Here is a 14,582-nt window from a genome sequence, read left to right as displayed (position 1 = left end):
CTTTGTACTGTGCAATGCACCAGCTACCTTCCAACGCCTGATGGAGCGATGCTTGGGGCATCTTAACTTCCAGAGTGTCCTGTTGTATTTAGATGACGTCATCGTCTATTCTCGGACATATCAGGAACACCTGGATCACCTGAAAGAAAATTTCCAAGTCCTTATCCAACATATACTCAAGGTTAAACCTTCTAAATGTCACTTTCTAAAGCCGCAAGTACACTATCTGGGACATGTCGTCAGTGCTCAAGGAGTCCAGCCTGATCCAGACTAAGTGAGTGCTTTGAAAGAGTGGCCTACACCCAGGGCGGTGCGAGACGTCCGAAGTTTCCTGGGATTTGCTGGATATTACCGGTGCTTCATCCCCCATTTTGCTCAAATTGCTGGACCCTTAACCGAATTACTGAGAGGAACTGCCCGGGATAATTATAATGGGAGGCTCCCCATACAGTGGGCTGAAGAACAGGAAGATGCCTTTCGAGCCCTGAAATACCTCCTCACAGAACCCCCCATTTTGGCGTATCCTGATTACAGAATGCCGTTCCGTTTGTACACAGACGCTAGCTTTGAAGGTCTGGGGCCGGTCTTATCCCAAGTGCAAGATGGCAAAGAGAGGGTGATTGCCTATGCCAGCCGGCATCTCCGAGGTGCTGAGAAGAAATATGCCAACAATAGCTCCTTCAAGCTGGAGCTTCTGGCCCTGGTCTGGGCCATTACTGAGAAGTTTAAGGACTATCTGGCTGCTACCCCTTTCACGGTCTACACTGATAACAACCCCTTGGCCCATTTGAACACTGCTAAGTTGGGAGCGCTGGAACAGCGTTGGGCCTCTCGGTTGGCCAACTATGATTTCAACATTAAGTATCGCAGCGGAAAAACCAATGTTAATGCGGATGTACTTTCTTGCAAGGGCCCTGGGAGAAGCACCGCCAGCTGAGGATGTGTGGGAAGATGTGGAAATGCCTCCCTTCTACCAAAGGTTCGTGAGCCAGAGTGCTCTAACTGCCCAGGTGGGTGACGGACCTAAATCTCCCAAAGTCCTTAAAGATCTATCCACTTGGAAGACACTGCAGGATGAAAGCCGGGTTATCGGGGACCTCCTAGACTATTGCCTTCACAAGAAAGTACCCACTCGGGTGCGCAAGGCCCGCGGGGACTTCGAGTTAAAACAGCTGTGGTGGCAGAGGAATCGCCTGTTCCTTCAGAAAGTGCTGATCTACCAAAATTCCCTGGACCCAGTTTCCGGAGACCGCATACACCAGATTGTGGTTCCCAGAAGAGATGCAGCCATGGTCCTGAATGCCTATCATGATCAATCCGGACACTTCGGGGTCCATAAGACAGAGATCACCGTCAGAAGGAGATTTTACTGGATTGGGATGTGGGGAGACATCGAGAAATGGTGTACCGAGTGCTCCGTGTGCAACGTGATAAAGAACCCCCGAAGGGACGCAAGAGCCCCTTTACATGCCATCTGTACAGAAAGGCCGAATCAAATTGTTGCCTTGAATCATGTGAAGCTGGCCCCCACTCGATCTGGCTATTGTCATGCTCTAACCATGGTGGATCATTATTCCAAGTGGGTGGTCGTGGTCCCTGTCAAGGATCTTACTGCCAAGACTGCCGCTCAGCTCTTCTATCGACATTGGATCCAACCTCTGGGGTGTCCCGAATCGGTCCTCACGGATCGGGGAACCACCTTTGCATGATTACAAGATGCTCCGGACGACGGTCTACCATCCCCAGGGGAATGGGCTCTGCGAGAGGATCAATCAAGTGTTCATCCAAATGCTTAGAGCTGCCTCTGTTTCAAAGCACAAAGAGTGGCCTCAGTTGTTGCCTGAACTCCTAGAAATTTACAACAACACCGTCCACTGCTCTACGGGGTAAACGCCTTTTTTCCTGATGATGGGCCGACATGGCCAATTGCCAAAGGATCGAACCTTCCGGCTACAGGCACCTTTCAATAATTCTCCTCAGGTTTCCCAAGGTTGGGTGTCAGAGCACCAACGAATAATTGAGGAAGCCAAAGACATTGTTCAGAAGAAAATGGGTGAAGTTCATGAACGCCAGAAGGAAGATTATAATCGACATGCTTTGGCTCAGCCCTTGCTGCTTGGAGATAAAGTGTGGCTCAGAAAATTTCCTAGAACCCATAAACTGGACTCCTTGTGGGAAACGGAGCCATACACCATTACTGCAGTCCCTTATCCTGAAACGGACATGTACGAGATACAGAAAGACGGGTTCGAGCCACAGGTGGTCCACAGGAATAGGATAAAAGTGTGTCTGAAAGATGTGCTTGGCCCATCTCCTCTTACTCCTTCTGCTCCTCCTGCTACTTCTACTCCCCCTCCAACAAGGCCAATGAGAGAATATGTGCCGGGGGAAGGAATTCATCCCACTATGGACGTTCCTTTGTTCCCATCTCAGCAGCCTACCATGTATTGAGGTATACCGTTCCCAGCTCCATACAGTCAGCCGCCACTGGTTGCTCCAGCCAGACAGTTGCCGGTAGCTGTACCGCCTAGCCAGTTGCCAGTAAATGTTGCTCCCTGTCAACCACCATTGGTTGCTACACCCAGCATCAGTCCTGCTCCAGTGACTGCTCCGAGTATTGACGCCACTACTCCACCTGTCTTCAGAGAATTCCCCAGTCCCACCGAAGATATTGCTTCTGTTTCCAGCCCTCCAGCTGGTCCCTCGGGGACTGAAGCTCTTGAAGAAACCCCAAGTGAAGGAACTCCTGATGACTCGGAGGTGGTGTTGCGGCGGTCTCAAAGGACTACACAGGGCACACTACCCATAAGGTACCAGGACTCACATTTTGTACCTACACACATAGTACCTTTGGTTACCCACTTCAATGCTCTGCCTGTCACTTTTTAGTACTCTAGATTACTCACTTAAATGTACTACCTCAAGTTTTTCTAGTACATACACCAAAGTAAATATTTCACTCAAGAAAACACTTTAGGGATTGTAGCCTATTGAAGTTCAATTCCTGCCACTGTTAGGTACACTTCTTCTTCTCCTTTTTTGCGTGTGTGAGATACTCTGCCTGGCCAGTAGGTGCTCTTGCAAATATAGAATTAAACACATATTTCTAAGAATAACCTAGTTAGGTAGTTTTGAAAGTGCTCTAGGGGTAAGTAGCGTGTAGCCGATAGACCCTAGCAGCCAACCTTACTGTGACCTAGCTTCCGGCTAGTCAGTATAACCTTTCGTGTACCAACAGGTAACTCATTGTTGGCAAAAAGAATAAAATGTGTGAGATAATAAAAATGTCTAGTCAGCTTGAAACTTAAAGTATAGAGAGTTGTACTAATGTTTAATTAGCCTCATAAAAATGTGTAGAGAGCTAATAAAATGTCTTAGGAGCTAGCAACTACATGTCAGATAGCTGCCTAATTGTCTAGTAAGCTTTAAAATGTATAATAAGTTTAATAAAATGTTTAAGAAGCTAGAAACTAAAGGATAGATAGCTTTGTTAATGTCTAGATAGCATTTATGTCTAGACAGCACCAATGTCTAGATAGATTTCTATTGTCTAGTCCAGATACTAGTAAGAGTATCAGAGAATGTAAATGTATTCAATGTTTATTTAGGATGTATAGCAAATGCAAATTTAAAGATCATCCTCTTCTAGTCCTAGTCCCTCTGTCTTAGGGGACAGGCGTTGAGGTCGACTTATCTTAAATAAGGGGGTTTGTGGTGTCCCGGTGCCGCATCCTATCCGGTATCTTTGTATATAAGTCCCCATAGCCAGAGTCCCTAGGATGTCGGGGTTCTTCTTAACTAGCCCTCCCCTAGTCACCTCTCATCTAGGTATTAGTTGCCTAATAATTCTTCAGGATTTGTGTATATATATATATAGGATTGTACAAGTGTATATAAATGGTTAATTACCTATACATAGCGTAGCAGGACCTGCGGGTCACATGACCGGGTGAACTCTATGGTTTTTTGCTTGAGGACCTTTGGAAGTTCCTGTGATGTTTATCTCCCATCACTCCTTGTAACGGTGAGTTGATTGGACCAGTAAAAACGGCCTTGCCCAGCTCACTCTCTTTCCTCGTGGGCTGTTGATGGAGAAGGATCTACACTGCTGTCATCAGTGAGTTTAGGCCTGAGCCTTGCGGCGAAGCCTGATATCTGCTAAATTGTGAGTGTGTCAATCCCTAAACACTCTGCAAGATCACTGGACCTTATCTATCCCCTAAATCCGGACGGATCTTCGCAAAATTCTCTAATTCAGAGACTTTTATGAGAAGTCAAGGTCCGCAACAACTGTCCGTCATTGCACTAGATAGAGACTGTATTCCTGAGACTGTTACTGTTCATTGGATGTACCGCAAGCATTTACCGCAAGCATTTAAGTTCAAGTTCAAGTACCTTGTGGACCTTCAGTCATTTTATGCATGAACCTATCGTTACTGGGAAGAGCGGCGACTAGGCCGGAGAAGTACCTCAGCATACTAGCCCTTAGCCTGGTGTCACGAACTATAGGGTTCACAAAGCAAGAAAAGAGAAAGAAACACTGTATAACAGTGCACACCCAAGGTATTTAACAATCAATACTCTTTATTGTACAAAAGATAACATTTAATTACATAACACTCTAGTGTAGACAAAGACATCTAAAAACATTTAAAAGACCCATAAAAGGGACACAGTACAACACGGGGAGGGGCCATGAACCCCCTCACCCAAGTCCTGTCCTGCAAGAATAATCAAAATAACAACAAGACTGCTTCTACAAAGTGCACTATGCGGTAAGCATAAATTGCTTAAGGTACACTCAAAACTATAATAAGGTATAATAAATTAGCCTAGAGATATAAGAATGCAAGGTAAACAACACCCCTGAGGAAGTCCCCTTGGTGTGACGGAACGCGTGGGGTCCGGTGATCCTGTCCTGCACTTTTATACCTGGCTGCTCCTCTGTCTGCGGTTTGCTATCTCATCATCTATATTTATATGTATTTATATTTTGTACACTTACCTTGCATTCTTATATCTCTAGGCTAATTTATTATACCTTATTATGGTTTTGAGTGTACCTTAAGCAATGTATGCTTACCGCATAGTGCACTTTGTAGAAGCAGTCTTGTTGTTATTTTGATTATTCTTGCAGGACGGGAATGGGTGAGGGGGCTCATGGCCCCTCCCCGTGTTGTACTGTGTCCCTTTTATGGGTCTTTTAAATGTTTTTAGATGTCTTTGTCTACATTAGAGTGTTATGTAATTTAATGTTACCTTTTGTACAATAAAGAGTATTGATTGTTAAATACCTTGGGTGTGCACTGTTATACTGTGTTTCTTTCTCTTTTCTTGCTTTGTGATATGTTTTGTCACTGTAGGTAGCACCCCGGTTTATTTATTGTAATTTTGTGCGGTTGAGCACTCCTTCTATTTTCTCGCTTTAGTGAACTATAGGGTTAACATTAACCCTTCATCTACCGAAACAACACCCCAACTACCATACAACCCCCAAGGGCTACCACAAAAGGCACTGGGAAAGGGTAGAGAAGAGAAGGTTATGGGGGGGGGGAGGATGAGGCAGATGGAAGTCAAGGGAAAGGAAACAAGGAAAGGAATGAAGGGAAGGGTAGGGGTGTATCAAAACATAAACTAGAGAAATAAACCTTTGCACACCACCATCACAACAGCAGCAGTCCACCAGCATCAGTCATCACAGCTGATCAAACAGTATAGAAAATAGCAGGTAAGAGAAGAGGTTCCACCTAGTAACTAGGGTTCTAATCTGTCCTGTACAGCGAGGTTTCAACAAAGGCCAACCATGGTTGCCAAACTGCAGTTAATCTGGCATTACTGACAGAGGAGTCTGCCATCAATTCCTCCATGTGGCAGATGAAGAGGACCTCCTTGTACCAGTCAGAGATAGTCGGGGGTAGAATTTCCTTCCAGGGTCTGGGTATCACGGCCTTAGCGGCCATCAAGAGGAAGTGGACCAGAATCCTGGACGGTGTCCTCCGAGATACTGGTAGGATAGATAACAGGAGTACCTTAGCATCATTGGATACTCCATGACTGACGCTATACGTGACACCACTACTGACCAGAAAGGGAGAAGAGATGGACACAACCATCAAATATGAGACATCGTACCCCCCCCCCCCCCTGCAATGCCAGCACAAGTCAGATACAGTCGGGTATATTCTTTGTAGCACGGTTGGCACCCGGTACCACCCGGAGAAGATTTTATAATTAGCCTCCTGTGCTCTGCATGAGATTGACATCTTATGACACAATAGAAAGGCTGCGGACCAATCCGTTGGAGCAAAAGTTGAGCGTAGTTCCACCTCCCAGGCCTCCACAAGTGCTGGAGGATTATGAGCCACATCGTCTTAGAGAATACTATAGATCTGAGAAACCACTCGGGTAGGTGGGGAGGGGGAAGCACACATCTCTTCAAAAGGGAGTAGAGGTCTAGCCAAATGTAGATTATGGCCTATGTCCACAAAGTGACGGAGTTGAAGATACTGCATATGCCTGGCCGGCATACGGAGGTGTCCAGGCACCAGATCGTCATAAGAGCGGAGCACTGTGCCATTTAGGAAGCCCCTAAGAGGGAGGGAGGGCGGCTCTTATATACCCAGGAATGAGGAACAGTCAACATCTGGCGGGAAGAGGGATTGCCTAGTATGGGCGTGAGTGGTCAATCCGGCGAGAGGAAGGATCTTAGACTTCATCAAGTACCGTTTAAGCATTTTAAGTTCCCCAGTCACCCAAGGTATGGCATCTAGCCTATGCGCTTGAAGTGCCCCCAGGGGCAGCCAGGGGAGAGCAATAATCACAAAGAACACCCCTGAGACCTCTATATCTATCCATCACTTTGAGGAGCGAACGTGGAAGAAGTCCAAGAGTCAGGTCAGAGTAGCAGCGAGATAATAGGCTCTGAAGTCCGGGTCCACAAGCCCACCCGCCTTTTCCATCTGGTTAAAATTGTCTTGGCAGTCCTTGATGGTTGCCTCTCCCAAACGAAGGACCTAATCACCTTATCCAGTCTTTTAAAGAATGGGAGGGAGATAGCAACAGGGACCAATTGAAAGAGATAAAGTAGCCTAGGCAGAACATTTATTTTTAAAATGTTGGCCCTACCAAGCCAGGAGAATGTACCCTTGGACGACTTCATCAAATCCCTCTCTATGGATTCAGACACAGGTGTAAAGTTAAAGGGGTATTCAAGGCCAAAACTTTTTTTTTATATATCAACTGGCTCCGGAAAGTTAAACAAATTTGTAAATTACTTCTATTAAAAAATCTTAATCCTTCCAATAGTTATTAGCTTCTGAAGTTGAGTTGTTGTTTTCTGTCTAACTGCTCTCTGATGACTCACGTCCCGGGAGCTATGCAGTTCCTATGGGGATATTCTCCCATCATGCACAGCTCCCAGGACGTGACATCATCATTGAGCAGTTAGACAGTAAACTTCAGAAGCTGATAACTATTGGAAGGATTAAGATTTTTTTAATAGAAGTAATTCACAAATCTGTTTAACTTTCCAGAGCCAGTTGATGTATATTAAAAAAGTTTTGCCTGGAATACCCCTTTAAGTGTATAACTATAAAGGGGATTTGCTGGGACCCGCAGCCCCAGATACTTGATAGATCCGGAGGCCCACAGAAATGGATGCTCTCACTGTATGCGTAGCACATCAGCTTCGGGGAGGGTAATGTTCAGGGCCACGCTCTTACCCATGTTAATCTTATCATTGCTGAAATGGGAATAAAATTGGAGGTCTTGCAGTATCGCTGACAGGGAGGTGTGGAAAGAAGAAGAAGGTCGTCCGAGAACCCAGAGTCGTGGTGCACGTCTCCCCCCTGGGAAAACTTCTTAATAGCAGGGTTCATCCTGAGCGCATTCAGTAAGTATTCCAGACAAAGAACATAGAGGTGGGGGGAGAGTGGTCAGCCGTGGCACGTGCCATTGCGTATTTGAATAGGGGCAGACAAAGAGGCGTTAACTCTTACGCGCGCTTGCTGGTCTCGATAAACTGCCGCAACTAGACCCAACATGGACGAACCTAGACCCATCTGCTCCAGGGAGGCCTCAATGAACCCCCAGTCAAGCCAATCAAACGCCTTCTTGGCGTCGAGTGAGAGAAGCATCAGAGTATGGTGTCAGGCAGTGGCACGGTGCACTATGGAGAACGCTCGCACAGTGTTATCACAAGCTTCCCTGGACCGAAGGAAGCCAGATTGATCGGGGTGGATCAGAGGTCCAAGGACAGCCGGCAAGCGGGCCACCAGCTGTTTGGTGAACAGTTTGGTGTCTGTGTTCAGGAGAGATATAGGGCGGTAGCTGTGCGCAAAGGTTAGGGTCACGTCCTTCTTTGGGCATGACGGTAATAAAGACGCTAAGAGAGGCAGAACGGAAACCCGATGCAGGTGAGATGGAGTTAGAGGCCTTACTGAGAATGGGGAGTAAGTCATCTCACAGTGATTTGAAGAACCTAGCCGTGTACTCATCTGGTCCAGGGCTCTTACCCGATGTGTGGTTAGGGCTAGGGCATGCGCAATCTCTTCCTCAGTAAAGGGGGCCTCAAGGGACTTGATGTCAATGTCAGACAGTCTAGGCAGGGCAGTGCGGTAAATGTAGTCAGATAATGAGGTGGGAGGGGATGGGGATGTGGGTTATGAGCAGAGGAAGGGAGGTTATAAAGGTCAGAATAGTAATTCTCAGGATCTCCTCAGTAAGGTAAGATTCCCAACCTGAGGCAGAGGTCATTGTTTAAGCGCAGTTGCGCAAAACGATTTGTCGACTGAGCATCGCTGTAGGAACTGTACACAATAAATCACCCATAGTATACCCGAGTGCCTCCGTATACTTTGTTCTATTCCACGGCTATTGTTTTCCGGAAGAGCACCCGGACAAGCAGAGGATCCGTGAGTAGCAGTGGTTATTCGTGACACACATCCAGTACCGTATCCAGTGGCAGTGCCAACTCTGGACTTTACTCTTACTTTGGCTTTCTCTGAGAGCTCTAGCCAGGTGCCTCCCAGGTGTGTTGCTCCACTCATAAAAATCCCTAGGGCAATGCTGTTTGTACTGTTTGTAGGAGTCATTCAGCTGGGCACAGATTTCATTTAGCTTCTTAATGAGGTCCCTCGACGTAGCTTCCTACTGGGCCTCTAAGGCACTCAGCTTTCTAAGGAAGCGTCGAAGTTTGGCCACCTTCTCCTTCTTAAGACGGAAACCATGGCTAATGAGCACCCATGGGGTCTGGTCAGAAGCGTGATCAGAGAGGAAGTCAGTGATCACCCTCTTCAGGTTGGATTTACAGAGAGTGTCAAGGAGTCTGGACTCATTAAGATGCCCTGTGAACTGTGGAGTGCTGAGAGAAGGGATTCGGACAGTGCAATATACCAGAGCATGATCTGAAAGAAAGAGATGTCCTATTTGCTAGGAGGATAATCTGGGCAGATAGTAATGGGGCATAAACATGTAATCTAACCTGCTACAAGTGCCGTGGGGGCTAGAGTAGTGTGTGTAGTCCCTGTCCCCGGATGCTGGAGATGCCACACATCACACAGCTGTAGGAAGTGTAATAGGCTCCAGAGTTAGGATGATAAGGTCACCACTCAGTATTAACATGCTCTGTGCAAAGTCAGAGAGTTCATCTAGCGTCTGTTTTAGAAAGGGGACTTGAGAGCTATTAGGGGTGTAGATAGATGCTACTGTCACTACCTGGTTCAGGATCGCTCCTCTAACAAAAAGATAAAGAGCCTCGGGGTCGGTCCTAACAGTTTGCACACTGAAGAGTAGAGGCCGGAGGAAACCTATGGAGACTCCGTTCAAGCGGGTTTCAGGGTTGGTACTATGAAACCAGGCGAGGAAGTAGCAGCTCAGTCTATCAGGGACATGACCCTCCTTAAAATGAGTCTCTTGGAGACACAGTATCTTGACCCTCTGTTTGTGCATGTGGTACAATACCTAGGACTTCTTCTCCAGGACATTGAAGCCCTGGACGTTTAAATTATAAAGTAGACAGCTTTACCTCAGTCATGGCATCTGTCTACAAGGAGCCGGCACACAGGACAGGCCGGTCGGGAGGCGACTGGTGAGCAACAGGTACTGTGAAGAGAAAGAGAAAAACAAACAAATATCAAAAACACAACCAAAATAAAACAAAGAAAAATGCAAGCACTCTTGCAAATTAGCACTAAGGGATGAAATACTCATCTGCCCAACAGGTGTACTTAACATATACCAACCCTAAGTGGGGGTGGAATGAAAGGAGACAGGGTACCACAGGTGAGTTAATTGTCTTCTGGCAGTAAAATTAAAGTATAAGACACTTGGGTCCGCCCACGGCCTCGACCAAATGTGAACTGAATGTGAACAGTGTCTAAGCATTATCAGGAGTGATCCTTGAGAAGATGAGGGGACCCCAGTCCTTTCCTCTATATCCCCTCTAGTAGTTTCACCATCTGAGGAAGTGAGTTGGAGCCTTGGGGAGCCTGCAGGGCTCCTGAAGATAGAGAGGATACTTTGAGAGGGGGACTGGGCCCTGTCTTCAACGTCTAGGGGAGAGTGGGGTGGCCCCTCAGCTGGAGATGTGGGCAGTCCAGGGTCCCCATGAGCACGTACCTCCTTTGATTTTGGCAGGGACTGGTGTTGTTCCCTCAGGTCTCACTGGGGAGGAAAGCTGTGCATGAGGGTCCGGGGCTGGAGGGTGCAGACACAACAGCTCCGTCGCTCGGTGTCCCTGGGACAGGAGAGCAGTGTAGCAGCAGTGGTGGGAGCGGGGTCCGTCCTGCAACTCATGTCGGCTGGCCAGTCTGTTGTGCAGGTCCCCTGAGTGCAGGCGTCCGGGTTGGCAAGGCCAGTAGTCTCTTTACCTGCAGCGCCAGCGCAGCGCCAGCACTGCCATGTTCCGGCGCATGGCGGGAAGTGAGTGGGTGGGATCTTTTGCAGAAAAAGGCACCAGCACCATCTTGGAGTGCCCCGGCATCGTGCCCGGCTGCTCCACGAGCCCCTGCAGTGGACTAAAATGATAAAAAATTGGGACCTCGGGTTGCTGGGACTGTCCCCTCGATCTGCGGCCCCTTCCTGACCGTCTAGCTCCCACATGGCTCAGGGTCTCTGCTGTCATTACAGCATTGCGTGGTCATGTGATTTTCTCCACTTCTGGTACACCGTGTCTCCTGCTCGTCAGTGTCAGGTACAGGAATGAGTGCAGCTAGTCTGCTCTTCAGTTATTTAACTTTACCTTGTATTTGATGTTTATTACGGGGAACGCTGTCCCCGGCGTCAGTATTAGTTAGTTGCAGCATGGGGCAGGATGTGCGCACGGACCCGCTCGGTTACTTTCCTCACCATGGTTACGGTCTCAGAGTGGGGGGGGGGCGGTTCTGCGCGTTCATGCTGGTATTATGTCGACCGGCTGTGGAGCTCTGGCTCTCTGTCACGTGACGGACGGCTGCGGTCCCAGAGAGGGAGAAGGAGTTGTAAGTGGTGTCGCACACCAAGGGAGGCGGTTAAGCCTTTGTACCTAACTTCCTGTCAGATATTTCAGGATTATTTTATAATAAACTGTACATAGTAAAATGGAAAATTATTAAAAACCACCAAAAAATCTTTCAAAAACATGTTTAACATAAAAACTTGATTTGAACAATAGATATTTTTTGACGACACAAAAGCCCTCTCACCACAAGTACATAAAACCACCACATGCCTTGAACTGGTCCGAAAAAGTGCAAATTATTGCCTGAAATGTTGCTTACTTGAGACAATGGTGATGATCACAATAGTTGCAAGGAATTTTATTTGAGTGCTGTCTGTACAGCATGAATAGCACTTGAGGTAAGAGCTGCTTGGTCTAAGATTAGTAACATGTAAGTAATTAATAAATATTGGTTATAAAATTTCCCCTGTAAATACAAATGTCAACAGTAGTAAATTCAAGCTATGGCTTCAGTGTAATGCTCTCTTGAAGCATGCATTATTATTACCTGTGAAAATGACACATTTCCAACTCAAAAAGTTACATTTTACAATACTCTTGTCTAGAGACCAAAGCACATCCAACGGTGGAATCCAATGGTTAATCTACAGCTGTCATTACCAGAGTTTAAGGGACTGTAAACTGTGTGTGGATTCCAGCCAATAATGACATTAGTAAAGAGAATTGAGTAGAACCCTTTCTGATGTCTGCTTTAGGGCTGAACATCAATGAGAACATCCCCAGTGGTACTGACCGGCTGACTGCAAACTAGCAGACAGTAATTCAAAATCTTCTTACCCAATGTCCTTATCATCTGGATTCCAAGCAATTTTAGCAGCCACCTAGTTAACGGGGTTGTCACAGCAGACTAAAATATATTCTACATAAGGTATAAGGTATAAATAGTTTGCCTTGTTCCTCCCACCTCCCTGCTCCTAGAGGAAGCAGAGTGAAACGCGTCGGAGAGTAAGGTGGGATCTTACTTTGTATCTTGCCATCTGTTCAAGATTTATTCAGTACCCCTTTCCACTTAAATTTATTATGCTAGCAACATCACATTGTTGCCACACATTTATCTGTGTGTGTGTATATATAAAAATATAATATATATATATATATATATATATATATATATATATATATATATATATATAGGGCTTTATGCAATCGCTTTTATTGTTTCCCTGAGCAGTGGGCATATATTTGGTACTAAATTCTAACTGCTATTAGGGCATTGTGAATTTGTTCATTATAGGCTTCTATAATTTCCTTAGTGTGGAAAAAAACTCAATGTAAAAATATAAATGAATCCCTTCCAGGGGCCAGATTATGGCGATGTAAAGCAATTAATTTTTTTTTAGTTTGTAATTACTCAAAAGTAGTGAAAACCTGATAAAAAAAATTTGAGTATCATTGTAATTGTACCGACCTGTTGAAAATAGATAACATGTCAAATTAACCATGCAGTAAGTGACATAAAAAAGCTCCATTGTATATAGCAGCATAAATCCCATAACAGTTACACTTTGAGTGTTGTGGGATTTCAGCATTGTTATATACAATGCAGCTTGCTGTGTTATATACAGTGCACCTTGCTGTGTGAGCTCCATTTTCTCTCTATACATGTACACAGCCTATATTGTTCAAACTCCCTTGTGTGTGCTCTCCTCACTTTCTCTAGCCTGTGTGATATGTTCCTCCCACTCCTTACTCTTTGAGCTGGTATGTAACTCACTTCTTCTCCCATACTATTATCTCTAACACTTAGACAGCAGAAAGTTAATTTTCCTTCCGAAAAATATGCATACCCCTTAAGGTTTTTGGGAGGTTGGAATGAAAGAATGAAAAAGCCAAAATGCCAAGTGAGTGTCTACCCACAATGGCCCAATATACCCAGCCAACCCTCCACCCCCAATTCTGATTTTTACATTTGTTTTCATAAGTCTTTCATTTTCCAATGTATAGCGGGGCTCGTTTCTATTAACACCAATGGTACTTCATAATAACCCCCTTCATTTTACTATAAAATATACTGCTGAGCAGAATAAAAAATAGCTTGTGAGGTAAGTTAGAAAACAAAAAACAAAATACAATTTTGCTAATTTCTGGGGGTGGGGTGGCTCAGTTTTGGTAAATTTTTTATGTCATTTACTGCATGGTTAATTTGACGTGTTATCTATTTTCAACAGGTCGGTACAATTACAATAATACTCAATTTGTATAATTTTTTATCAGGTTTTACTTTTAAGTAATTATAAACTAAAAAAAATGAATTGCTTTACATCGCCATATTCTGGCCCCTGGAAGGGATTCATTTATATTTTTTAAATGAGTCCCCCCCCCCCCCCACTATTTTAGTCCCCTAAGGAAATTATATGGGCAATTACTTGATTGCTCATACAGATCAATAAAGTCAGCTGCAATGCCCAATCAATCATATAGTTAGCTGCAATGCCCACAGATGTCAGCCAGTATTGTTCAAGCTGCTTGCTGCCACCTGTGACCTGGGCTACGATTAGGCCCGCCTACACCCACACACCTTTGGCATCCTGAGATTGTGCTGCTTCCATCTTGCAATATATATATATATATATATATATATATATATATATATATATATATATATTGGTAAACAAACACTGGACTGAGCCATTGACTGGTGGGTAAAAAGAGATCATAAATATGTAATTTGTCATGTTTTAATCATATAGTTGCCTTTCTTGGTGATTTTACTGTGTGTTTTGTGGCAGTTTACCTGTTCTTGTAGTGGTACAGTCCACAGTTGTTTGCTGAGCTAGGCGCAGTTGCTGTGACAACAGTTATGTTACAGCGGCCATTTTAACTGCCATCCAAGGGACAGCCTGAAGAACAGTACAGTTCGAGTCCTGAGTGTCCCCCCAAAATGTTTGGAGACTATGCTGCTTCTTCTGTTTCTGTAATGTAAGGTGAGCACAGATGGTGCACAGGTTTGGGCAGTGTTGGCACATAGATGAGCGCTCCCATTACGCTCTGTAATCTAGGAGATGGATACAGACATTGCTCCTCATGTGAACATCTTATGTGGATTTGCCTTGTACCATCATTTGGTCAGATTTGTACTTTGTGA

General features: G+C 45.3%; 1 long non-coding RNA gene across 2 annotated transcripts in view; it reads left to right on the top strand.

The window, feature by feature from the left end:
- The first annotated feature begins 14,268 nt into the window (after nt 1-14,268).
- Nucleotides 14,269-14,582, top strand: part of LOC130361636 (uncharacterized) — a 102,156-nt gene continuing 101,842 nt past the window's right edge. For both annotated transcript variants that reach the window (XR_008891090.1, XR_008891089.1), the window contains exon 1: nt 14,269-14,421. This is a non-coding gene — a long non-coding RNA (uncharacterized LOC130361636). The remainder of the gene's footprint in view (nt 14,422-14,582) is intronic.

Source organism: Hyla sarda, chromosome 3 (assembly GCF_029499605.1).
Source record: "Hyla sarda isolate aHylSar1 chromosome 3, aHylSar1.hap1, whole genome shotgun sequence".
In the NCBI taxonomy this organism is placed as follows: domain Eukaryota; kingdom Metazoa; phylum Chordata; class Amphibia; order Anura; family Hylidae; genus Hyla; species Hyla sarda.
The sequence above is the reverse complement of the archived record's forward strand: the minus strand, read 5'-3'. Positions and strand labels throughout refer to the sequence as shown.